The sequence below is a fragment of the Leopardus geoffroyi genome, chromosome E2 (genome assembly GCF_018350155.1).
Source record: "Leopardus geoffroyi isolate Oge1 chromosome E2, O.geoffroyi_Oge1_pat1.0, whole genome shotgun sequence".
In the NCBI taxonomy this organism is placed as follows: Eukaryota; Metazoa; Chordata; class Mammalia; order Carnivora; family Felidae; genus Leopardus; species Leopardus geoffroyi.
The window spans coordinates 17,459,969-17,487,026 of NC_059335.1; the positions used below are offsets into that span (position 1 = coordinate 17,459,969).

Here is a 27,058-nt window from a genome sequence, read left to right on the forward strand (position 1 = left end):
CTGGAGAGAAGCCAGCATGTTCGTTCTTGGTCAACTCCATAAAACCCCCAGGGCAATTAAGTTCAAACTGGACACATCTTAGGGATGTCTGAAATAAAGTTTGCCTGACAAGGAAAAGGGGATTTTTAGTGAAAAATTTCAGAGGCTTCATTTTACTGGGGACTTAGGAGCATGCTTCAACTCTTAAGAACCACATGCCTCCTCTTACTCCTTGAATCTCACATTCTGGCTTTCATTCTAACTAAACAACTTTATCTGATAGTTCATTGAGAAAATATAATTAATCAGATAAGAAAATTTTTTATTTTCCCCACCACCAAATTTTCAGATCTGCTCGCACTGATGCTTTTATTCTCTCTTCCCTCCTGTTCAGATAAAGTAAGCCAGCTCCTATCAACCACTAATTCGGTCATCTATGCAAGTTTGTCTTCTCCTCATTTCAGATACTTTTGTCCTGAAGTTATCTTACTGGGTCATTTTCATCAGTTTACAAATATACTCTATATATTCTATCTTTAGTAACAAACCAATAATCCCTTCCTTAATCTCAAGTCTGCCTCAAGCTGGACTCTGGGCTCCCAGCAAAACATTTTGAGTGGTCTATACTTGCTGTCACCTCTTCCTAGCTTTGTTCACTCTGAGTCTAATTTGAGCATTTATTATGTATAGATTACTAAGATTTTCTTTAATGTCAATTATTACTTAATCACAACTGTAGAAGATGATGCACCAGAAATAAGGCAACTGAGGCACAACTGTTACAAAACTTGCAGAAAGCCTCAAAAAAGTGGCAGGACCAGATTTTAAAATTAGGCAGATAGCAGAGCCATACTCTTGCCAATTTATCCTATGCTGTTCCAGTCTGGTTTAGGACCCAAGCAGTCAACCAGAAAGGCTTTTCAAAAGGTCTACAATGACCTACATATTGCCAAATCTAAAGGACATTGTGCTCATCCTATTCAATTTTGTAGAAGCAATCAACAGAATGACTATCTTCACACACTTACACATCTTGGCTTCTGAGACACCAAACTCTAGATATCCTTTTTTTAAATGTTTATTTTGATAGAGGGATAGAGAGCATGAGTGGGGGGAAGGGCAAACAGAGACAGAGAAAATCACAAGCAGGCTCCACACTGCCAGCATGGAGTCTGATGCGGGGCTTGAACCCATGAACCAGATCATGACCTGAGCTGAAACCAAGTCGGACGCTTAACCAACTGAGCCACCCAGGCATCCTGATATTTGCCTTTCTCATCAGTATAGCAGATTGGCTACTTTTCATTCCTCTCCATGTCTTCTAAACGTTGGAGTGCCAAGTCTGCAAACTAAGCTTATTTTCTCTAAACATATGCTTTCCCTCAGTAATCTTATCCTACACTATCATTAATAATATCTGAAGGCTTAGGGTTCCAAAGTGAGTTGTCACCTCTGATTTCCCCTTAGTGGTGTCAAGCAAGCTTTTCAAATCTAACATACCCCAAGTGAAAGTTCGGGAAGTTGAATGGTTTTTTAAAAAATAGAACAATCAGGGACACCTACGTGGTTTAGCTGGTTAAGTGTCTGACTTCAGCTCAGGTCATGGTCTTCTGGTTTGGGAGTTTGAGCCCTGCAGCAGGGGCTCTGCACTGACGGCACAGAGCCTGCTTCTGATGCTCTATCTCCCTCTCTCTGCCCCTCCCCCACTCATGTTTTCTCTCTTAAAAAAATAAACATAAAAAAATGGATCAAAAACAATTTTTTAAATTATTTTTTAAAGTAAGCCCTATACCCTACGTGGGGCTTAAACTCACAATCCTGAGATCAAGAGTTGCATGATCTACTGACTGAGCCAGCCAGATGCCCCAAAAAACTTTACATATATTTTTACGTTTATTCATTTTGAGAGAGAGAGAGAGAGAGAGAGCGAGCGCAAGTGGGAGAGGAACAAAGAGAGAGGGAGAGAGAGAGAATCCCAAGCAGACTCCACAGTCAGTGCAGAGCCTGATCTGGGCCTTGATCTCAGGAACAGTGAGATCATGACTGGAGTCGAAATCAAGAGTCGGACACTTAACCGACTGAACCACTCAGGCATCCCAAAAACCTTAAATTTTGATGCATATGCTGTTCTTCTGGAAATGTACAGGACAGGAAAACTGATATTCTAAGATCAGTTTACCTGAAAAAGACATGTTATAAAAAGTATGTGCATGTAGCCTTAACTAAAAGTTCTTAAAAATTTCTAAGCTCAAATGATGTTGCAAAATGTTAGAAATGTACAGACAGACCATACAGTGTACGCCATTAACATGTAAAAACAAAGCAGATTTGATTATGTGATCATTTTTAATTTTAATAAAATAGATAATTTCATATTACATAGAGAGCAAGTCCATCCACTCATCATTGATAAAATTTTAGAAATATTTTCTATAAAAAGTTTAGTACTTGATTGGGAATGAATCCATTAGAACATGATTTCTATAGGTACAGTGTTCCCATCCTCACCCCCATTCTTATTAATTTTGAGAAAATTTAAAAATACAGAAAAGTACAAAAAATAAGACAAGATATCCATATACCACAATCAGAATTATCCAGTATTTTGATATATTTACTTGCAGTCTTTAGTTTTTAAGAGAAATGGATATTTATATATAAAATGAAACCCCCCCCTTTAAACAGTCCCCATCCCATCCCTCCCACACTCATCCCCTTCCCTGCTCCACTCTTCACAAGCAACCACTATCAAGAGTTTGGTCTGTATCCTTCCAATCCATTTCAAAAACATTTTAAAAACATACATACATATATTTATCCATTACCAATACATAGTACTGAATTTTGTGAGTAAAGTTTTAGTTAAAATTTACAAAATGCATTGTAATATATGTTATTCTGCAACTTCATTTTCCCCCTTCAACATGATTTTTGAGATCTTTCTCTGTAATATAGATCTCATTTGCTAAATTTTACAGATATACAGTATTCCATCATAAGTATTTTCCATTTTGTTCCCAATGGGCATTTAAGGTGTTTCCAACTTATGGCTAACTACAAATCATGCCACAGTAAGCAGACTGGTACATATTTCCTAAGCATAGAAATTCAGAGAATTTTTGAGATTATAAGGAATGTCTCCCTATTCCCAAGGTCATAACCATTTCAGTATACAGCTTATATTCTTGTTCTTATCCTCTTGGTTCTTACCTCTGTTTATAGTTCATGGTCTGTTTTTTCCTTGGAGAACAAATTACCTCCAAATCACTTTTTACATAGTCCCATTATCTTCTCACCTCCTATTGCCATTTCTATCATATTCTAAATTTTAATAGATGCATAGGTGTTTCCAGAATCTCTTCTGTTCTACTAAATCAATACCATAAAAGTCTCTTCCTTGCCAATACTTAAAACTTATATTTTGATTACACTGGTGAAGATCTCCAGATAAATGCAGACAGCAATAAGAAGCATGTTTGGTGGAAATGCGTCTAAAGTTTCAGCATTACCTAGGCCATCAGCTTTTCTGGGGGCCCAGGATTTTTATCATATAAATGTCTTTCTCTTCAGTATAAATTCCATGGTGTCCAGTAACTTTTTAGCTTTTGTTTTCCTCATTTGTGATATCTTCTTTCAGTATGATCATTTCTGATGTGCTATGAGGTTTAAATTCCTGATGAACACTTCCCAATTTTTAAGATATTTACAGGGTTTTTTAATGAGTATGAATTTTCTGGTGTCTAATATGGTGTGACTTCTGGCTAAAAGCTTTCCCACATTCACTACATTGATAAGGCTTCTTACCTGTGTGTATTCTCAAATGCAGAGCAAGGGTTGAGAATTGAGAGAAAGCTTTTCCACATTCATTACAACCATAGGGTTTCTCACCTGTATGGCTTCTCACATGCACAGTAAGAGATGAACTTTGAGAGAAGGCTTTTCCACATACATTGCATTCATAAGGTTTATCACCTGAATGAATTCTCACATGTACGATAAGTGATGTTCGTTGAGAGAAGGCTTTTCCACATTCATTACATTCATAGGGTTTCTCTCCAGTGTGAATGTTTTGATGTTTTATGAGGTACTTCTTCTGGCCAAAAGCTGTTCCACATTCACTACATTTAAAGGGTTTCTCCCCAATATGAATCTTCTCATGCTCGGTAAGGTTAGATTTGCCACTGAAGGTTTTTCCACATTCCTTACATACAAAAGGCTTCTCTCCTGTGTGAGTTCTCTGGTGTCTGATGAGGTTTGACTTCTGAATGAAAGCTTTCCCACAATCCTTACACTCAAAAGGTTTCTCTCCAGTGTGAATTTTCTGATGGGTGAGAAGGTTTTCCTTCTGGCTGAAGGATTTTCCACACTCATTACATTCAAAAAGCTTCTCTCCGGTATGGGTGTTCTGATGTTTAATAACATATTGCTTCTGGCTAAAGGCTTTTCCACATTCGTTACATTCAAAAGGTTTCTCTCTATTATGAAAATGTTCATGCTCAGTAAGATTTGATTTGTGGCTGAAGACTTTCCCACATACCTTACAGGCAAAGGGGTTTTCCCCACTACAAATTTTCTGCTGACTGAGGTGTGACATCTGAATGGAAGCTTTCCCACATTCACAAGGTTTCTCTCCAGTATGAATTTTTTGATGAATTAGGATTTACTTTTGGCTGAAGGAATTTCCATATTTTTTACATTTGTAAGGATTCTCTGTGTATGACCTTTCAAATATAGAGGAAGGGATAAAGTTCGAGAGAAGACTATATCATACTCAGTACGTTTAAAAGCTTTCTGTCCAAATTTTCTAATGATCAACGAAGTTTTGTTATATTCACTGGTTTCTATCCAGTAAAAAATTTTCTTCTGCTCAGAGATCTGTCATCTAGCTAAAGGCTCTTCAGTATTCCTTAGAACAGGGTTTCTCTTAAGCCTGACTTCTACATTTAATGAGGTGTGACATGTGAGTGAAAGTTTTGCCACATTCAGTAATTTCATAGGGTTTTTCTATGGAGTTCAAATGGTTTTAACTGAAGACATTTCCACAATGATTTACATTTAAAGGGGGTTATTAGCATAAGGAGCAAGCAGAGGCAGGATTTCCTAGTTAAAGTAATGATTCTCCCCTACACAACTTCCCTCACAATTAAGTCTAAATTTTGTTTCACACTCTTTCCAGGTAAGTTGAAAAAGGTGTTTCTTTAAAGATATAAGGTCTGAGATCAGAAGTATCCTTCCAATTTTCTTAGTTCACTGCTTTTTTTCCTCAGTCTGTACTTTACTGGAGATGGATGCAACTTGCCTCCCAAATCTTGTTGCCTCTCTATCTGCTCATCATCTTCTCAGGCTTCTTCTAAAACGGAGTACAAAGAATCATCATTCAATGGAGTTAATGTATAAAATGCTTAGTACTGTGGCTGCAAATGATAAGCACTCAATGTTAGCTTTACGTTATCATTATTTATAAATTTTCCCATTACTAGTAATAAAATTATGGATTGTGCTGTGGGATGAACTTTGGAAGCCCATCTCACAGTAAGAAAAAAGCCTCATGACCAATGTCACCAAGTAACTTTTGAGAAGAAAACCTTTGTGGAGGTATCTTCATAGAAAATTAACGTTCAAAGTAACACACAAAGCTTAAGGATTACTCTTGAAAAATAATCTTTCCCATTAATTAGCTCAGCAAATTGAATGTCACAAACAATGAAGAATGAAGAATTAACAAGTAGGATAAAAAGATGACATAAAATTGAGAAAGTCTCCCAGGATACCTAAGAAAAGGGAAGGAATTAACCAGTAACTGCTTCCTTCCAAAATCTCATTAAACAGACAAGGTACAAGCTCACAAGAAAAAAAAGTATGATCAGAGACATCAGTATACACAGACATCAACAAATTTTCCAATAACAAAAGCACACAGAAAATGTTCAACGCAGCAGAGCTGAGGAAGTTCAAGTATGTAAAGGTGCTGCAGAAGATGCCGATGTCAAGTAAGCCAATTTATGCCACAAAATATCAGAAAGACTCAGGAAATGGAGGGAATCAAGTACCTCAAAAGGAATAAAGGATGGTAGCTGAAAAAAAGATCATGTAATTTGCCATTGGAGCACTACTTTTCCTGTCAGGAAGACAAAGGACCACTCCTTTGTATGAATGGAAATTATTCGATGCAGAAATTTATTCAGAGAAGCTCCAGAATCCAGGACACCCAGCAAATGAGAGGACAAGGGAAAGGTGCTACACAGAAATCAATGGGATTAAATCTATACATAATATGGTGGAACGTCCCAAGATATTCTGCAGCTAATGCCAAAAAATGCTGTCAACCAGGTAAATATACCAGGAGAACCTGAAAGGCATATGAGAAACCTCAGCAGGATACCCTTCCAAGATGGTTGTCATTTGTAGTCATTTTTTTGTTTGCTTAAGCTAAAACAAAGGACCTGGCCAGCAGGGTTTGTGTAAAGCAGTATAATCATTCAGAGACCCTGGGTCCATAAGACATTTTACTTTTTTTTTTTTTATTTTAAGATTTTATTTTTAAGTAATATCTACACCGAATGTGAAGCTCAAAATCACAACCCTAAGATCAAGAGTCGCACGCCCATCAACTAAGCCAGCCAGGCACCTTGTGGCATTTTATTTTTTTTCTTTTATATAGAGTAGTGAATTCTGAATTTTTTTTTTTTTAACATTTATTTTGAGAGACAGAGAGCAGGGGATGGCAGGGAGAGAGGGAGACAGAATCCAAAGCAGGCTCCAGGCTCTGAGCTGTCAGCACAGAGCCCGACATGGGGCTTAAACTCACAAGCCATGAGATCATGATCTGAGCCAAAGTCGGATGCTTAACCGACTGAGCCATCCAGAAGCCCAACATTTTTTTTTTTTTTAACTTTTATTTGCATTATTTTATGCAGAATTTACTCCCCAGCCATTAAGTTTTTGTTTCTTCAGTTTCTTCTGGGGTATCTTTTACTTACTTTCTTTTTTTTTTTTTTTTTTTTTTAAGTTTATTTATTTTGAGAAAGAGAGAATGAGCAGGTGAAGGGCAGAGAGAGAATCCCAAGCAATGTTAATGTGAGCCTCAATCTCACGAACCATGGGATCACGATCTGAGTAGAAATCAAGAGCTGGATGCTCAACTGACTGAGCCACCTAGGCACCCCTGGGATATCTTTTCCTTCTGTGCAACCTCCTCTTCTGGATTAGGAACAATCTGCTCTTTTTCAGTAGGGATCATCTCAATATGGCAGGGAGAGCTCATACACAGGTTAATCCAACCATGAGCCCTGTAAGTTCTATGTTGCATCTTGGGGGCTTTGTTCACCTAGATGTGCTAAATGACCAGAGAATCTACATCTAAACCTTTAAGTTCAATATTGTTCTCTGCATTTTTAAGCTTATGTAGTAAAAATTCAGCACTCTTTTTGGGCCACTGACCCTGTTTCAGCCCCACTGCTTGGCCTGGGCACACGTACCAACTCTACCATTGTAGTGATAGAATGACACACATTGCTTCTGCAAAGTGACCTCTTTCAGACACTTGGTGGCTTTTCTGATACGCATACCCTTGATGGCCTCAGCAGTTTCACAGGTGTTCTTAAAGTGAACACAAAGGTTTGAACCTCTTGATTTGCATGATTTTGTAGGGTTTTCTGGGTCAAGTGAATAGCAAACCATTTTTGGAGATCACCTCAGGCTGCTTAAGGAACAGTTGCATTTTACTTTTGATTCACTGAAACCTACCAGATGACTAACAGCACCCAGGCATTAAAGAGCTTATGATAATCTTAATGAATCAGTCTTAAATATGACTGTACAGCCAATATTCCACACATTTGAGGAACCCCTACTAATAAGACAGATCAACATCAAAAGAAAAAGAAGGGCGCCTGGGTGGCTCAGTTGGTTGAGCATCTGACTCTTGGCTTCGGCTCAAGTCATGATCTCATGGTTTGTGGGATCAAGCCCCACGTCAGGCTCTATGCTGACACTACAGACCCCACTTGGGATTCTCTCTCTCCCTCTCCCCACTCACATTTTTTCTTTCTCTCTCAAATATAAGTAAACTTAAAACATTAAAACATTAAAAAAAAAAAAAAGAAGAAAAATAAAGAAAGTTTGAGGAAATAAAGGTAAGGCACAGCACACAGCAACAAAACCTAAAGCCAATCAGATAGAAGATATTTTATCAGTGAAACAATAACAAGGTTCTGTAAGCAAGAAACAAAAAGTTCCTTTTATCTTAAGATGGAGAGTGGGAAGGTAGATTGTATTATTCACTAATAACAGGATCATCTTAATACAGAAGGATTAGGGGCGTCTGGGTGGCGTAGTCGGTTGAGCGTCCGACTTCAGCCAGGTCACGATCTCGCGGTCCGTGAGTTCGAGCCCCGCGTCGGGCTCTGGGCTGATGGCTCAGGGCCTGGAACCTGTTTCCGATTCTGTGTCTCCCTCTCTCTCTGCCCCTCCCCCGTTCATGCTCTGTCTCTCTCTGTCCCAAAAATAAATAAACATTGAAAAAAAAAATTAAAAAAAAAAAAAATACAGAAGGATTATATTGCTTCACCCTAGTAAACTCAAGCATGGCCACCTACCTTGTTTGGCCAATGAAATATAAGCACAATGGTAAGTATTTCCTGGTAGAAGCTTTAAGAAGACAAATTTGGGGGCATCTGGCTGGTTCAGTCAGTGGGTATGCAACTCCCGATCTCTGGGTTGTGAGTTCGAGCCCCACGTTGTGTGTAGAGATTACTTAAAAATAATCTTAAAAGAAAAAAAAAGATGACAAATTCAATGTCTTAAAAAAAAAAAAGATGACAAACTCAATGCCAGTTACTCAAAAAATTAAAAACAGAACCGTATGATCCAGCAATTTCACTTCTGGGAATATTTCCAAAAATGAAAACACTAAGACAAAAATATGCACTCCCATGTTCACTGCAGCATTATTTACAATACCTGAGATATGGAAACAATCTAATGTCCATCAATAGATGAACAAATAGACAAATATGGTACCTATATACAATGGAGTATTATTCAGCCATTAAAAAAAAAAAAAAAAGAATGAAGTCTTGTCATTTGCAACAGCCTGGATGGAACTTGAGGGCATTATGGTAAGTGAAAGAAGTTAGTCAGAGAAAGACAAATAATGTATGATCTCATTTATATGTGGATTCTTAAACAAACCAACAAACAACAAAACAAGCTCATAGACAGAGAATAGACTGATGGTTGCCAGAGATGGGGTGGGCAAAATAGGTGAAAAAGGTCAAAAGTACAATTTTCAGTTATAAAATAAGTCATGAGAATGTAATGTACAGCATGGGAACTACTGTATGGCTTAAACTTACTCTGATGGTCATTTCATAGTATATATGAATATCAAATTATTGTTATACATCTAAAACTAATATAATGTATGCCAATTACACTTTAAGAAATTTTTTTAAAAAGACAAATTCAGAGCATAAACCAAGGCAATATATTAGCTGAGTGAAGTAAGTTCCAGAAAAAAAAAAAAAAGGAGAAAACTGATTAGAGGGAAACATTAAAAAAAAACAACAAAAAAACTTCCTCTCTTCTAAGTCATGAATCTCTAGACTTAAAGGGCACACTTATGGGCACTTGGGTGGCTCAGTTAAACGTCCAACTTTGGCTCAGGTCATGATCTCACAGTTTGTGGGTTCGAGCCCCGCATCGGGCTCTGTGCATACAGCTCAGAGCCTGGAGCCTGCTTCAGATTCTGTGTCTCCCTCTCTCTGCCCCTCCCCCACTCACGCGTGCTCTCGCTCTCTCTCGAAAATAAACAAACATTAAAAAAAATTTTTTTAAGTAAATAAAAAATAAAGGACACACTTAGTACCTTGCATGATGAATAATAAAAGATGCATATACCTAGACATAGCACCAAGACTTTTCAAAAGAAAAAGGGAACATAAATTAAAAGAAACCAAACTACAATATATAGGTACACATATCACCCAACTACACACACATATATTATCACCCAAAGGAACACGAATAGAACGGCACCAAATATCTCAACAGAAACACAAGAAGCTACAAGACAAAATTCTGAAGGAAAATTCTAAGCTTAGTCTACCAATCTAAAGGGGAAAAGGCATTTTTCAGATATGCAAATGTTAAAAAATTTTACCTCAGTGCACCTTTCCTGAGGATCTTACTAGATGTGCTCCACTAAAAGTACACACAGAAGGCAATAGATACAGAATCCATAAAAGAGGGGTTATAATACGGGAAAAACAATGAAAAAAGGTCTTTGATAATGGTGATGAAAAACAAGATAAGAGCTATCAGGTCAAAGTACAGCCAGTTCAGCCTCGAGAAGGAGGACAAAAATTCTACAAGTAAATCTCCATGGGAAAAAAATGGAAAGAAATTTCTCCATGCATTTGGCCATGTGGAAACTAGGTTTTAGAAGGCTTTTTAACTATTCTAAGGTCTCCAAAGGAGTCTGTGCTAAGTACAGAAAACCAAGCAAACAAAAGTATGACAAATATAAATTCCGTGAAAAGAAACAAAGTATAGGGGCGCCTGGGTGGCGCAGTCGGTTAAGCGTCTGACTTCAGCCAGGTCACGATCTCGCGGTCCGTGAGTTCGAGCCCCGCGTCAGGCTCTGGGCTGATGGCTCAGAGCCTGGAGCCTGTTTCGGATTCTGTGTCTCCCTCTCTCTGCCCCTCCCCCGTTCATGCTCTGTCTCTCTCTGTCCCAAAAAATAAATAAACGTTGAAAAAAAAAAAATAAATAAGGTAAATATCACTAAAATCCTCTTAAACCATAAGGTCCTCAAGTCTATTTATTATTCCAATTGTGGCAAAACTCACATGACATAAAATTTACCACTAACCTTTTTTTTAATTTTTAAAACTGAGGTATAATTGACATAACATTAGGTTCAGATGTACAACATGATTATATATTTGTATATATTGCAAAATGATCACAATAAGTCTAGGTAACCTCTGTCACCATACACATACATAGATCTTTTTCTTGCTATGAGAACTTTTAAGATTCAGGTGGTCCTCAAGTTGTAAGAGTGTAAAGGTGACTACTAATGGGTAGCTGGATTCCTTCTGTAGGGATGAAAATGTTCTGGATTAGTAGTGATGACTGTACAACTTACAAATATTACTTAAAACCACTGAATTGTACACTCTGAAAAATAATGGATTTTGTATTATGTGAATTTTATGTAAATAAGCTGTTATTTGAAAAAAAGTGAAATTTTGAGAACTGCTACTCCAAACATTTCTCGTTACTCATTCGACAAATACCTTTTTCTTTCTGGCCCATTACTAAGCTCTAGGGATAAACAGTACTGACCAAAACTGAAAAAAATTTGCTATCCTCATCAAGATTACATTCTAGTGGACAGATAAAGGAGTTGGTTTGTTAAAAAGCTTTAAGTGCTAGGGAGAAAAAAAAAAATCAGGGTAGAGTTTCAATTTATAAAAAAAAATTTTTTTTTTTATTTTTTATTTTTTTTTTAAATTTTTTTTTTTTCAACGTTTATTTTATTTTTGGGACAGAGAGAGACAGAGCATGAACGGGGGAGGGGCAGAGAGAGGGAGACACAGAATCCGAAACAGGCTCCAGGCTCTGAGCCATCAGCCCAGAGCCTGACGCGGGGCTCGAACTCCCGGACCGCGAGATCGTGACCTGGCTGAAGTCGGACGCTTAACCAACTGCGCCACCCAGGCGCCCCAAAAAAATTTTTTTTAATGTTTTATTTATTTTTGAGACACAGAGAGACAGAGCATGAACGGGGGAGGGTCAGAGAGAGGGAGACACAGAATCCAAAACAGGCTCCAGGCTCTGAGCTGTCAGCACAGAGCCCGACGCGGGGCTCGAACTCACGGACCGCGAGATCGTGACCTGAGCTAAAGTCGGCCGCTTAACCGACTGAGCCACCCAGGCGCCCCGAGTTTCAATTTTATTTATTTATTTATTTATTTTTTATTTATTTTTTAATTTTTTTTTTCCAACGTTTATTTATTTTTGGGACAGAGAGAGACAGAGCATGAACGGGGGAGGGGCAGAGAGAGAGGGAGACACAGAATCGGAAACAGGCTCCAGGCTCTGAGCCATCAGCCCAGAGCCCGATGCGGGGCTCGAACTCCCGGACCACGAGATCGTGACCTGGCTGAAGTCGGACGCTTAACCAACTGTGCCACCCAGGCGCCCCCCGAGTTTCAATTTTAAATAGAATGGCCTCAGGAGCTCCTGGGTGGTTCAATTGGCAGCCAACTTTTAGCTCAGGTCACGATCTCACAGAGTGGAAGGGGCTCTGTGCTGACAGCTCAGAGCCTGGAACCTGCTTCAGATTCTGTGCCTCCTTTTTCTGCCCCTCCCCTGCTCACATTCTGTCTGTCTCTTTCTCCCTCTCCCTCTCCTCCTCCAAAAATAAACAAACAAAAAGTATTTTAGAGATCCTGGGGAAATCTAAATATGGACTGATTATTACATAATATTAGGGCATTATGGTTAATCCATCTAAGGAGTAATGATATTTTGGTTATGTAGACAGATAACATTCTTTTTAGAAAATACGTAATTTTTTAGAGGTGAAGTGTCATATGTTTCAGCATATGTAAATATGCATACACAGGAATATAGACACACATATCCAACAGACATGGCAAAATAATTACTGAATCTACATAGTGGGTATATAGGAGAATGATGAACTCTTTAAAAGTTTTTAATATTTGAAAATATTTATTAAGACAAAAAACTGAAAAATAATTGATAAATAGTAACAACCCTCCCACAATTCACAGATTTAACAAGTATCTCATATTTAATCAAAACTGGAAACAGAAAGAACATGGGCCTTCCTTTCAACACATTTAAAAACATTTTTTTTTAACGTTTATTTATTTTTTGAGAGACAGAGACAGAGTGTGAGCAAGGGAGGGGCAGAGAGAGAGAAGTCACAGAATCCGAAGCAGGCTCCAGGCACCAAGCTGTCAGCACAGATCCTGACGTGGGGCTCAAACTCATGAACCGCGAGATCATGACCTGAGCCGAAGGTGGACACATAACTGACTGAGCCACCCAGGCACCCCTCGACACATTTATAATACAGACTCCAGACATCAAAATATAAAAATATCTAAGAATTTACTCAGGACTTTTGAATTTCCATGAAAATGTGAGATAGGATGGACAAAGGGAAGATCAATAAAAGGGGAACATGTTTAAATGATAAGTAAGACCTGAAGAGGTAAAACATTTCATAATCAAAAGCCAAGAGTCAAAGCATTTTATAAAGAGGAGAAAATGCGTTCACATTTACATTACGGTTAGTTAATATGTCCTCTCTTGATTATATTGAAGTGTATCTTTTTAAAGTCTTGGCTGACCCTATCTCAAGGACCATGAGCAAAGAAACAATCAAGACATTTTATGAAATTGGTTTTAGGTAATATTTGGACCTGAAAACAATGAATTGAAATCTCCAATTTCGGTATTATATTAATGAATTCACTGACACAGAAAGAATGAAGCAAGTTAGACAGTTGTTTATCCTATAAATAGGTAAAATTACGGTGGGAAAGACAAAAAGGCTGGAGATGCCAAAATAAAAACTGATACTACAGAGCTACTTCTAACTTCAGAATAAATGAATCTTCACTGGGATTTAATTTATAAAGAGGAAGAGCCCTGAGGGGCGCCTGGGTGGCTCAGTAGGTTAAGTGTCCAATTTTTGATTTCAGCTCAGGTCATGTGATCTCACAGTTCATGGGGTTGAGCCCCACATGGCGCTCTGCACTGACAGTGGGAAGCCTGTTTGAGTGTCTCTCTCTTACCCTCTCTCTGCCCCTTCCCGGCTCTATCTCTGTCTCAAAATAAACTTTAGGGGCACCTGATGGCTCAGTCGGTTAAGCTTTGGACTCTGGCTCAGGTCATGATCTCACGGTTTGTGAGTTCAAGCCCCACAATTGGCTCTCTGCTGCCAGTGCAGAGCCCACTTTGGATCCTCTGTCTTCCTCTCTCTGCCCGCACGTGGGTGCACTCTCTCTCTCTCTCTCAAAAATAAAATAAACTTTAAAAAACAAAAAAAGAGAGGAGGAGGAAAAGCAGAATGCTGTGTTCTAGGAGCCACCTCCAGTAAGAGGGAAAAAAAAAAAAAAAGCAAAGACAAGAAAAACACTTAGATAAAGTAGTATCTCAGGTCATCAAAGTACCAATCAAGAAGTAGGAGAGAATTCCTACAAGGGTGACTCAAACATGGCATAAATAGATCCTTTCTTCTAAATGGTAAAATAAGAACATTTCTGCCCACTTTTGACATCTGTGAAGGATAAAGAAAAACAGGAAAAAAGGGGGAAACTGCATTGTTGATAAGAGTAGGAAACAGGTATAATTCTAATGTCTTATGAGAAAGGATGTTAGCAGGCAGCTGCCATTGCTGTTTTTAGGAAGAGCTCTCTTGTACAATGCTCTCTGAAAACATAAAGAACAGCCTCAAGGCCAAATCATCACCTTGTTTTTAACAGAATCCAGGAACATAGGCTGAATGCAGAAGATTTGGTGGACCCACCAGCATCAAAAAATGGTAGGAAAAGTAGGACTCAGCAGGACAATACAGAGATACCATCAGTGAATAAAGTAGCTTATTAGTACAGCAAAACAGAAGGTCACAACTTTCTATGTCCCTAAATTCCTGACTTGTGTATCTAACTGCCTATATGAATATGGACTTAGATGATCAGAAGACACGTCAAAATCAACAAGAAACCTCTTGATCTGCCAAAATTCCTGAAGTCTTCCTATCTCAGTAAATGTTAACTCATTCTCTTCTAGATAAAACCTTGGGAGTTATCAGTGATTCCTCTTCCTCTTATAACCAACACACTTTATCAGCCAATCCTGTCAGCTCTTTCTTTAAAGTATCTCAAGAAATCTGACTTGTCACTAGCTCAACTACTAGTATTTTCCTAGCTAGATTTCTGCAATAGCCTCTGATTAATCTCCTAGCCTTGGCCCCCCTATACCTTATTTTCTCTATACAGCAGCCAAAATATAATTCTGATCTTATTACTCCTCTGCTCAAGACCCTTTGATGGTCTCCCAAATCACTCAAAATAAAAGCCAAAGTCTAAGACTTAGCCTGTTACTTAACCAAACATATTCCTTTTCCCTTTTGCTCACTCTGTGCCAGGTACTCTGCCCTGGTCAATTTCTTGAATAGCAAGCTCCAGCCTCAGTGCTTTTAACACTTTTGATTCTTTCTGGATGAATGCTCTCCCATCAAACACTGCATGCCCCCTTTGCACATTCTCCAGATCTTTTTTTCAAATGTCACCCTCTTAGAGACCTTTCCCTGACCAACAGATTTAAAATTATAATGGCCAACTAGCCTGGTCTATGCTGGTTTTCCTTACTTTAATTTTCTCCAAGCACTCACCACCATCTAATAGAATATATATTTTTACTTATTTACTCACAAGTCTGTCTTCCTCTTGCTTCCTCAGGAACACTTGTGTGTTCAAAAGCATAAGCCTGGAAACGACCTAAATGTCCATAAATAGGAGACAGGTTAAATAAATGTGTTGATAGAGAATCTCTCCCAGAAAAAACAAAACAAAACAAAACTATGGACACAATAGAATACATACCACCATTTGTATGAAAAGGAAAACTAAGGGCTTATATACATATATATTCATATTTACAGCACAGATATATAATACATGCTAGTTTATTCATAGATTACCTCATGAAGGATACATGTGAAACTCTTAAAAGTAACTGCATCTTTGAAAAAAAACTGTAAGACTGAAGGTCAAAGGTAAGAGACGACCTTTCCATTGTATACCCGGATGTTCAAAAATTTTGAAAGCTCATGTATTACATTAAAAACAGACTCATCACATTCATATGCACACATACACACACACAGCCGAAAAGAAGTGATTTCTAAGGCAACAACTTCTGAAAGAGGTATATGGGGGCAGAAGAAAGGGAGGCGGGAGTTTGTTGATACATAATGGGGGAGGTGGAAAAGAAGACAATAGGAAGCATGACTACAGATGTAAAATATAATTTGGAGGCACTTAACCACTGAAAGAATGAAAGAAGATGGGAAATAATAAAAAGGAACCTAAATGTCAGACAATACATAAAGACTTAAGACCTATAAAAGACACTGCATGAGGAAAGGAGTCTATACACATTAGGAGGTATGAAACTGAGGGTATCAATGAAAGAGAGAACAATCACAGACGCAGTACAAATAAAGTACGAAGTGCTGACATCCAGAATAGAGATAAGCGGGGCATCTGGCCCTTTAGAATCTAATTAAATAGAGTACTGAAGCAAAAAAAAATGATGACTGTAAATGTAACTCAGGTCTCTAAAGAATTCATACCAAGTAAATACTTAAAGTCTAGGGCCTGTAAGAAAACATCTTAAGAGTATTTCAGAGGTGTCAGTGCTGCCTGAACAACTGTGACCTGCCTTGTCATTCACTCACCTGAACAAATTTCCTTTCCACTTTGTTCTCCACCATCCAGAGTTTGTCTTCTTGTTCCAACAGAGGATCACATACGGTGTAGTTGGTTTATAACCTGCTATTGGGGAAATGACACAGCACTAGAATATTAATGCTGGGGGCCAAAGTACCATCCTAGAACTCAGGCTGAGCCCTGGGGCCTCCAGGCCTTCTGAATGATGAAAAAGGTGCAGTCTCCAGGGATGCACAAGGAAGCGGCCCTGTGAAAAAGAACGAAGTAATGACCTTTTGCCTTAGAGATTAAAGCGCACACGATTATATAAGCAAAGGGACTAAGACTATTTGAATCCTGAATTTCAAAGCGATACTCATTAAACCATTTCAGTTTCCACACATCCAGAAATGGGACACAAAAGACAGAATTATTTCTCAGAATTTTACTTACAAAGAAAAGCTGTTCACACTTTATATGACTGGTTGCTATTGTTCTGTTGCACCACATTCCCACATGGGCTCCTGAGTGGATTTTAACCACGGCCCTTATTCCTGCATGAATTTAATACTCATCTCTATGACAACAGCAGCGAATGCCTATTAGAACTAAATCATCAGGATACAATATGTAGGAAATTGTTCTTACACTATTCAAGAATAAAGTTACAGAAAGTTTTCCTAGAGTCCTAATATTTACTTTGTGTTATAATCTGAGTAAAACCATATATTAGAAATGTCCTATAGATGTTCATCCATTCATTCAAAAAAACATTTTTAAGAACATTAAGACAACTGACAAAATTTGAATATGGACTTTGGATTAAGTAATAGCAATGTGTCTATGTTAAAATTTTCTAATTTAGGGGGCGCCTGGGTGGCGCAGTCGGTTAAGCGTCCGACTTCAACCAGGTCACGATCTCGCGGTCTACAAGTTCGAGCCCCGCGTCAGGCTCTGGGCTGATGGCTCAGAGCCTGGAGCCTGTTTCCGATTCTGTGTCTCCCTCTCTCTCTGCCCCTCCCCCGTTCATGCTCTGTCTCTCTCTGTCCCAAAAATAAATAAACGTTGAAAAAAAAAAAAATTTTTTTTTAAATAAAAAAAAAATTTTTTTCTAATTTTGGTTACTACACCGTGGTTATGAAAAACAATGTCCTTGGTCTTAGCAAATTCTTGCTGAAGTACTTACAAAGGAAGCACGTGTGCAATTTAGTCTCAAATGGTTAAAAAAATTATACACACATATTTTGAGAGAGAAGGACAAATAAAGCAAAAAACTGAAAAGTGAATGGTAAATCTGGGGAGAGTATATGGGACTTTCTGAACTAATCCAACTTTTCTATAGAGTTGAAATCATATAAAAAAAAAAAAAGCAAAATCCTGAAGCACCTGGGTGGCTCAGTTGGATAAGGAGTCAACTCTTGATGTTGGCTCAGGTCGTGATCTCACAGTTATGGAATCTAGCCCCACATCGAGCTTCACACAGAGCCTGGAGCCTGCTTGGGATTCTCTCTCTCTACTCTTCTCCTCCCACTCATGCACTGTCTCTCAAAATAAGTTAAAAAAAAAAAAAAAAAAAAAAAAAAAAAGGCAGGGGCACCTGGGTGACTTAGTTAAGCGTCAGACTCTTGCTTTCAGCTCAGGTCATGATCTCATGGTTCATGGATTCAAGCCCCGAGTCAGGCTCTGCGCGGACAGTGCAGAGCTTGCTTAGGATTCTCTCTCCCCCTCTCTGCCCCTCCCCTGCTCTCTCTCTCAAAACAAATAAACATTTTTTAAAAAAGACAAAATCCTAAAAAACGTAAGTTACTACTTACACACATACACACTATTACTATGTATGTTGAAAAGGCTTGGTCACCAATTTGTGCTGGGTTGTGGCAGAGATGGAAGGCTAAGAAAGTGATTTAAACATTAATGTACACAGAGAGAAACAGGAGAAGGTGAGTTGGCTGAAGACAACCTTGCAGGAGAAAGGAGATCAAGTTTGATATTCTGGACATCCAGAATGTCAGGTTTCTGAGCAACATGCAGGCAGGTATATCCATTAGGCAACTGCACACATACATAAGGAGCTCAGATAGGCTGAGGAAGGAAATGGCAATTTATCAGCAGTCAGAATACCAGTGCTGCTGAAGACAGAGGTAGAATGTGACTGTGACTGCTTAGAGAATATACACAGTATATGAAAAAGATAGTCAAGGACAGAATCCTATGAACACCAACAATGGAGGAGGCAAGGAAAGGTTTTCAAAGAACATGGTAGCTGATTAGTTTTGAGTCTTTCAAGTACTTTTCCTGAAAACCATACAATATATCAAGAATAATGGGGCTGTAAAACTAGTAGAATCTCTTCACTCCAAATTATATATGTGCAGTCCCAAACACCCAAAATAACAAATATGGTACAGGAACTACAACACTATGGTAGGTACAGCAAAAAAGACTACACAATGGTAAGAAATCTTTGAGAGAACAGATCTCAGAAATAATTAGCAAATACTCATTCTCAGAATGGCCGTGACAACTGTTACAACTCAGTCTAATAATGAACAACAAAACCAGGGACCAAAAAACCCCTCCCAATTCCATGTAGAACCAAAAAAGAAGCTTACATAGGAAGTTGCAAAGAAGCCTAGGAAAAACTGGGAATTCTTCAGGGGATTCCAAGAACTTAAAAAGCTCAGAAATCTTCAGCTAGTAATTCTTTACTGAATGAGTAAGGCCTCACCCTAAAGGAAACTGATGAAAGACCTAGATTAAACAGAAAAGGACTGTGGGGAAAGGAGTAGGTTTAAAAAATACTTGGGAGTAGGGCATCCCCAGATTTAGCAACTTCTAAAGGTGAATATATCATCCTAGAAGGCAAGTACTGTGAAGAATTATGGGAAAGAGGCAGATAGAGATAGAAGTTGGCTTCAACCAGGTTAGGGTCATTGAGCCAGAGGAGGTAAGGAACTCCTTTGTTTTTAACACTAAAAGAGGCAGGTGAGCTCTGAAGCATAAAATGCTCCTATGCTTCCTTTTTCCTGGTACTGGTCTCAGAAAATTTCTCACAAACGTAAGTAAACAAAATAATTGTTTGTATCCATATAAGGATACTATAACAAAAAGAGGGAAAACAAACAGCACAATTTCCAACAGTTGAGCAAACTCACCTGAAAAATAACTGCCACAAAGCAATTAAGAAATGAAAACAAAATGAATTTTTCCAAAAGACAAAAACTTTAAAAAGGAAGCAAAGCTGGGCCACCTGGGTGGCTCAGTCAGTTGGGCGTCCGACTCTTGATTTTGGCTCAGGTCATGATCCAGGGTCATGGGATTGAGCCCCATGTTGGGCTCCACACTGAGCATGGAGCCCACTTAATATTCTCTATCTCTGCCACTCTCCCCTGCTCACACTCTCTCTAAAATAAAATAAAATAAGCTAACAAAGCTATATAAAGAACACAACAACAAAAATAGACTCTTGGGGCGCCTGGGCGGTTAAGCATTCGACTTCGGCTCAGGTCATGATCTCATGGTTTTTGAGTTCAAATCCCACATCGGGCTCACCGCTGTCAGCGCAGAGCCCACTTTGGATTCTGTCCCCCCCCCCCCGACCCCTCCCGTTTGCACTCTCTCTCTCTCTCAAAAATAAACATTAAAAAAAAAAACAAAAAAACTCTCAACTATAGAGAACAAAGTGAAGGTTGGAGAGGAGGGGGGAGAATGGGTTAAATGGGTGATGGCTATTAAGGTGGGCACTTATTGTGATGAGCACTGGATGTTATACATTTAGGGGTGATGTCTGGAATTTAAATAATATCTTGAAATTACAAAAAATTAAAAAAAAGAAAATAACAATTAAAAGACACACTGAGTAACGAAAAGGTCACTCAAAAGGAGGGAATGAAAAGAAAGCAGAATTAAGAATGGACATCTTGGGGCACCTGGCGGGATCAGTCAGTAGAGTATACAACTCTTGATTTCAGAGTTGTGAGTTTGAGCCCCACATTGGGTGTAGAGATTACTTAAAAATAAAATCTTTAAAGTGCACCTGGGTGGCTCAGTGTCTGACTTCCACTCAGGTCATGATCTCACGGTTCCTGGCTCAGCTCAGAGCCTGGAGCCTACTTCACATTCTGTGTCTCTCTCTCTGTCCCTCCCCCGCTTGTGCTCTCTCTCTCAAATATACATGAATAAACATTAAAAAAATAAAATCTGGGGCGCCTGGGTGGCGCAGTCGGTTAAGCGTCCGACTTCAGCCAGGTCACGATCTCGCGGTCCGTGAGTTCGAGCCCCGCGTCGGGCTCTGGGCTGATGGCTCAGAGCCTGGAGCCTGTTTCCGATTCTGTGTCTCCCTCTCTCTCTGCCCCTCCCCCATTCATGCTCTGTCTCTCTCTGTCCCAAAAATAAATAAACGTTGAAAAAAAAAATTAAAAAAAAAATAAATAAATAAATAAAATCTTTAAAAAAATAAATGAACAATGTCAAAACAAATTTTTTAACTTGAAAATTACAACTCATTCAACATAGGGCTAACCTATCTAATGTACAGTTACTAGAAGAAAATGGGACCCCCACAGAAAAATGAGGAAAAGGATATGAACAGACACTTCCCAGAAAAATACATGAAAACCCTTAAACATATGGAAGATATTCAGCCTCCCCCATAAAGGATATAATAAGACCTATACTGAGATACCAATTTTCAGTTATGCCTTTGGCAAAAAGTATTCAACACTACACTCCAATGGTAAGGTTCTAGCAGAGAAGGTGCTCTTGTACATTGCTAGTGGCAGTGTAAATACCTAGCTATATGGTATTCCACTTACAGCAATCTAGTTTAGAGATATTCCTGCATTAAGTACAAAATGACACAGCAAAATTATTCATTATTGCAGTTAGTAACAGCAAAAGATTGAAAACAACCCAAATGTTGAACAGATGTCCAACAACTGAATTAACCATGGTAAATGCACAAATGGTATCTTATTTATATAGCAGTTAAAATGAAAAAACAAACAAAAACACAAAAAAACCACGTGATTAAGAAAGATCTCCAAGACATGTGGTTAAGTGAGGAGTAAGATGCATATAGTATGCTATCTTTTATGAAAGGAGGGTGCGGGTAGGAGGGAACCCTTTGTTTGTGGCTCAACAAACAAAAAATCCACTTAAAGGATAAACAAGAAACTATACTTGAATGAGACAAAGAAGAATGTGATGGGGGAGGGCAGAATAGATGAGGTATCTCTGTGAGATTTATTTTTTTGTTGAATCACAGAAATACATTAGTTTCTTTTTATTTTTAGTTTTTATTTATTTAAGATTTAAAAAAATGTAATCTCTACACCCAGAGTAGGGTTCATACTCACAATTCCAAGATCAAGGGTCACATGCTCTACTGAGCCAGCCAGGTAGTTACTGGCTTTAGCCATTAGTTACTTTTTAAAATAAATCCATTTTTTAAAAAGCAGTCCCTGGGGGTGCCTGGGTGGCTCAGTGGGTTAAACATCCGACTTTATTTAACTCAGGTCATAATCTCACGGTCCTGAGTTCGAGCCCCATGTTGGGCTCTGTGCTGACAGTGCAGAACCTGGAGCCTGCTTCAAGTTCTGTGTCTCCCTCTCTCTGCCCCTCCCCTGCTCGCACTCTCTCTCTCAAAAATGAATAAACATTAAAAAAAAAATTAAACTTAAAAAAATAAATAAAAAGCAGTCCCTGAACAGGAAGGCAAATTGAAACAAATGAACCCAACTATACATTAACTTGGTAAAATAGTTCCTCAAAGAAAGAATTTATTTCAAAAAGCTTTAGAACAAAAAAGTAACCATACATCTTTAGTGGAATACAGTCTAGGGACAAAAATAGCTACAAAGAAATTTTTCATGTGATGAAGTATGTTGTTCATGGTTACTACTACTACCAGTAATGTTATTTTGAAACCATGTTTCTTATACTGCAAGATAAAACAAAGAAAATAAGAAATTATGTTAACATGTTTCAAAATTTTTATTATACAATACAATTAGGAGCTAATTATTAGGTAAAAATATCATACAATTTAACTTGAATTAGAAACTTATACAAACCTGTATTTTTTTAAAATTTTTTTTTTCAACGTTTATTTATTTTTGGGACAGAGAGAGACAGAGCATGAACGGGGGAGGGGCAGAGAGAGAGGGAGACACAGAATCGGAAACAGGCTCCAGGCTCCAAGCCATCAGCCCAGAGCCTGACGCGGGGCTCGAACTCACGAACCGCGAGATCGTGACCTGGCTGAAGTCGGATGCTTAACCGACTGCGCCACCCAGGCACCCCTACAAACCTGTATTTTTAAAAATGGATTTTCTAGCTCTATCACTGAAATGCCTTGGAACATTACCCCTGCAGAAATGAGAACATCTCCAATACCATCCTCTAATAAAGGGAACCAGAGCTCCTTGTGAGAAATGGCCAATTCCAAATGTAACAGGGAAGGTACAAAGTGGGCTTGGAGTGCATAAAAGTTTCAAAGTTAAACAGCAAAAGTCAAAATGAACCAGCAGGAGCTTGGAGGACTGCCCATCAGCTAAAACTGTGGTAACAGGAGTATCAGAAAGAAAATTCGTTGCAGTTACTAGAACACTTTGTAATGATGCTTAAAGGTCAGAAAAATTTGAAACAATTTGAGGTCAGCAAATAAATGGAAAAGAAATTTTAAAAAACTAGAAAATCATCACTTTTCAACCCGTGAAGAAACTGATTTAACCAAGGATTATTTATCAGAGTAAAACCTATCTACTAAATTGATGGGAAATGAACATTAGTATGGTACCAAAGTAAATCCATACAGATTACATTTTGGGGAAAATGCAATCACTAATGATGGACCAGTCGTCATATCCTATGTCTCTCCTGATGTTATGCAATTTGAAGATCATCTCTGATACACTCTGGCCAAAAATGTCACAATTGCGATTTTTAATAAATATCATCAGAGGTTCTGAATTAGAACCATGAGAAAGTAACCATCACAGAAATCAAAGAACATTCTCATGAAAAAGATAATGATGGTTTTCTACAGATGAATATAACTTGAACACAGAAATCTAACTTCTTCATTCCAGTTATAAATTGAAATGTTAAAAAAAAAAAAAAAAAAAGTTTAAACATGGAAACAGGGGCTCCCGGGTAGCTCAGTCAGTTAAGCGGTCGACTTTGGTTCAGGTCATGATCTCAAGATTCGTGAGTTCCAGCCAAGGTGACAGGGAGCCTGGCGCCTGCATCAGATTCTGTCTCCCTCTCTCTCTCTCTGCCCCTTCCCCATTTGTGTGCAGGAACTCTCTCTCTCTCAAAAATAAACATTAAAAAAATAAAATAGGGCACCTGGGTGGCTCAGTAGGTTAAGGATCCAACTTCGGTCATGATCTCACAGTTCTTGAGTTCCAGCCCCTATCGAGCTGTCTGCCGTCAGCACAGATCACGGGGGATCCTCTGTCCCTCTCTCTCCGTGCCCCTCCCCCACACTCTTTCGCATGAGCTCTCACTCTCAAAAATAAACATTTAAAAAATAAAGGGCCCCTGGTGTGCCTCAGTCAGTTTGAGCGTCTGACTTCCGCTCATGCCTCGTGGGTTCAGGTTCGACTCAGGCTCCATGTTGGGTTCTGTGCTGACAGCTCAGAGCCTGGAGCCTGCTTCGATTTTATGTCTCCCTCTCCCTCTGCCCCTCCCCCACTTGCAGTGGTGTGTCTCTCTCAAAAATGAATAAACATTAAAAAAAATTTTTTAAATAAAATTAAAAAAACATGGAAATAAAAAGAACATCTATATATCTGAATCTTTAAGAAATTCCTACCAGAAATAGTACAAGTGGCTGTACTATTTCTAAGGAACTATTATTTTGCAGATAGTAGTAATACTGCTATTTAACCCTTAGCCATTACTTACTACACACCAGGCACTCAGAACTCCTCAATCTGCACAACCAACCACCCTGTGAATCAGATACTATTATTTTTCTCTATATTATCAAATGAGAAACAGGCACAGGCTTAAGTAAACCGAGGTGCAAAGTGGCACAGGAAAGAACTAACAGTCTGGCTCTACAGCCTATGTCCTCCTTTAAAGGAAAAAAAAGAAAGACTTTAACTTTTAAATACTAAATTCATATACTTAGAAAACAAACATAAAAGGGTATTTGCCCTTGCCCCACCTATCCCAGTACTACTACCCCAAACAGAGATAGCCATTTATTAGTTTCTTGTGTATCTTTTGAGTTTTCTAATGGAAACAAATACAAATATATACTTATTTCTGCCCCTTCTTACTTCAAATGAAGCATACCATACATCAGGCATCTTAGTTACTTCAGTGTCAGTGTACAGAAAGCTTCCTCCTTATCCTTTCGTATACCTGTGTATTAGTCTATTGTATAGGTGGATCTAATTTTTCAAACCAATCTCTTAGTGATGGCTCGCTCATCTTTTCCTATACCAAACACTGCAGCAATGAGCAAGATTGTACCCGTATCATTTTAAGCAAATGCAGGTATGTATACTTGTAGGATTAATTTCCAGATGTGAAATAGACACGTCAAAAAGAAAATACATTTGTAGTTAGTATAGATGTTGCCGAATTTCCCTTCATCGGCCTGCTTCATGCTAACACCAACACGATTTTAATTTCTGAGGATTTAGATCTTAAAATACATTACCATTAGATGGATGGATTTTGAGAGTATAATGCTAAGCCAAATAAGTCAGAGAAAGACAAATACCATATGATTTCACTTATCTGTGGAATTTAAGAAACAAAACAAAGGAACAAAGGGGAAAAAAAGAGACAAACCAAAAAAACAGATTCCTAACTATAGAGAACAAACAGATGGTTACCAGAGGGGAGGTGGGTGGGTGGGGGATGGGTGAAATAACTGAAAGGGATTAAGAGTACACTTATCTTGATGAGCACTGAGTAATACACAGAATTACTGAATCACTATATTGTACACCTGAAACATGTAACACTGTACGTTAACTATACTGGAATTAAAAAATAAAAATACATTAGCACTGGACTCCTGCCTCCCCACACCCTGCTTTTCTTTTTTCAGAGTTTTACTCTATTCTACTTTATTTTTCCATGTGAAGTACAGAATCAGCTTATCTAGTTCTCCCCCACCCCCCAAAAAGCCATAGATACTATTATTAGGATCATACTGAATTAATACATTCACTTATATCTACACACGCTTCTTTAGGACATCTTCCTGTTGAAACACACGATGTATCTATTAAATAACACCTCATGTTATGCCTCTTAGCACTTTTTAGAGTTCTAATAGCTTTGCACATTATTTCTCAATTTTTTTTTATTGCTGTTGTAAATAGTTTTCTTCCATTAGGTCTTCTAACTGGCTGTTGTCTATTTGAATACTATCGATTTGTAGATATTAAATTGGTGCCCAATAACTTTAAATCTCATTTATTATTACGCTAAGGAGGACCGTGGGGATTCCTTAGAAAAAGCATCTTTGCAGATCGAATTGTCTTTATTTCTTTACAGAATCCACTCAATCTGGGAACACCTAGATTCATTTAGGAGTTAGGACACTTCGAATCTAGGTCAGACTAACGGATAAACATTGCAACAACTAAATTTTCCTCCAAGAATTAGGATAACTGTGCCTAGCCTAGAACTCCAAACCCTTGACTCTAATCCTAGGCTTTCTGTATATGACACTGCTGCTCAAAGTGTAACGTCGATATTTAGTCTAGTACTTAATAGTAGCCCTATTAAAATAACCTGAAGATCAGAGGATTTGAGATCGCCTGCAGCTCCCTCACAACAAAAAGTGCCTTTGAAATATTCTTGTTTGCTTAAAAAATAAGAAATCACGGTGATCTACATTCTGCTCCAATTAAAAGTAAATGCCTTTTTATGTAAAAACTCACTTTTAATTTACCACTTAGTTTTTTTCCCCCCTTTAAACATTCAAATAAACATACTCCGCGAAGATGGCACCGTATTTACCAGCACTTTCGACAAGGGAAGTGCGACTCGGTATTACCTCAATGTTGGTCTATATCTCCCCCTCAGATGCAGCCATATACAATCCTGCACCCACAGTTTCTCAATAATCCCAACATCCAGTCAAACTTGCGGACAAACTCAGGGTCACACACGCTCGAACCCTCCTCAGAGACCCCCACCCCCACCCCACATGTAGGCCAGAAGCTCTAAAACCCACTCCCCATCCCCGCGCCGCGCCCCAATAGATTCAGAAACCTCCCCTTCAACCTCCCCGACCCGACCGGCCCAAGACGCCCACATCCCACCTCCTACTTTCGCGCCACGTGGACCCAGGGGCCGGACTGACCCGCGGACAAAGACCAAAATGTCCACTCGGCGCGCTGCGCCTGCGCACTCCGATGGCGAGCAAGAGCTCCCAGAAGTCTCCGCGACGCGGCCCACACGGTCACCGCGGCCTGGCCCAGGCTGGTATTCGATTACCTTCTGTTAACAGCAAGGCCTCTTTTCCGGCCTTGAACTACATTTCCCTTAAGGCTTTGCTGGTCAGCACTCTGTCCCACATGAACTTGGCTGCCTTTTCCTGTGATTATGGGGTTCGCGGGGTG

General features: G+C 38.8%; 1 protein-coding gene, 2 long non-coding RNA genes and 1 pseudogene across 6 annotated transcripts in view; 1 reads left to right on the forward strand and 3 right to left on the reverse strand.

Moving 5' to 3' along the window:
- Positions 1-2,309: 2,309 nt before the first annotated feature.
- LOC123578303 lies at positions 2,310-27,046 on the reverse strand. 4 transcript variants are annotated; one of them, XR_006702276.1, is made up of 4 exons: positions 26,934-27,046; positions 16,490-16,728; positions 15,462-15,527; positions 2,310-5,329 (listed from the first exon to the last, which is right to left on the reverse strand). It is a non-coding gene; the product is annotated as an uncharacterized LOC123578303 (long non-coding RNA). The 4 variants fall into 4 exon arrangements; XR_006702277.1 differs by lacking the exon at positions 26,934-27,046 and adding an exon at positions 26,766-26,870; XR_006702275.1 differs by lacking the exon at positions 26,934-27,046 and adding an exon at positions 26,759-26,866.
- LOC123578284 lies at positions 7,056-7,942 on the reverse strand (annotated as a pseudogene).
- Positions 22,228-23,797, reverse strand: LOC123578313. The gene is made up of 2 exons (XR_006702301.1): positions 22,771-23,797; positions 22,228-22,534 (listed from the first exon to the last, which is right to left on the reverse strand). It is a non-coding gene; the product is annotated as an uncharacterized LOC123578313 (long non-coding RNA).
- Positions 26,944-27,058, forward strand: part of ZNF565 (zinc finger protein 565) — a 34,842-nt gene continuing 34,727 nt past the window's right edge. The window contains exon 1 of the mRNA XM_045441130.1: positions 26,944-27,055. The gene's annotated coding sequence lies outside the window, so the exon portion shown is untranslated. The remainder of the gene's footprint in view (positions 27,056-27,058) is intronic.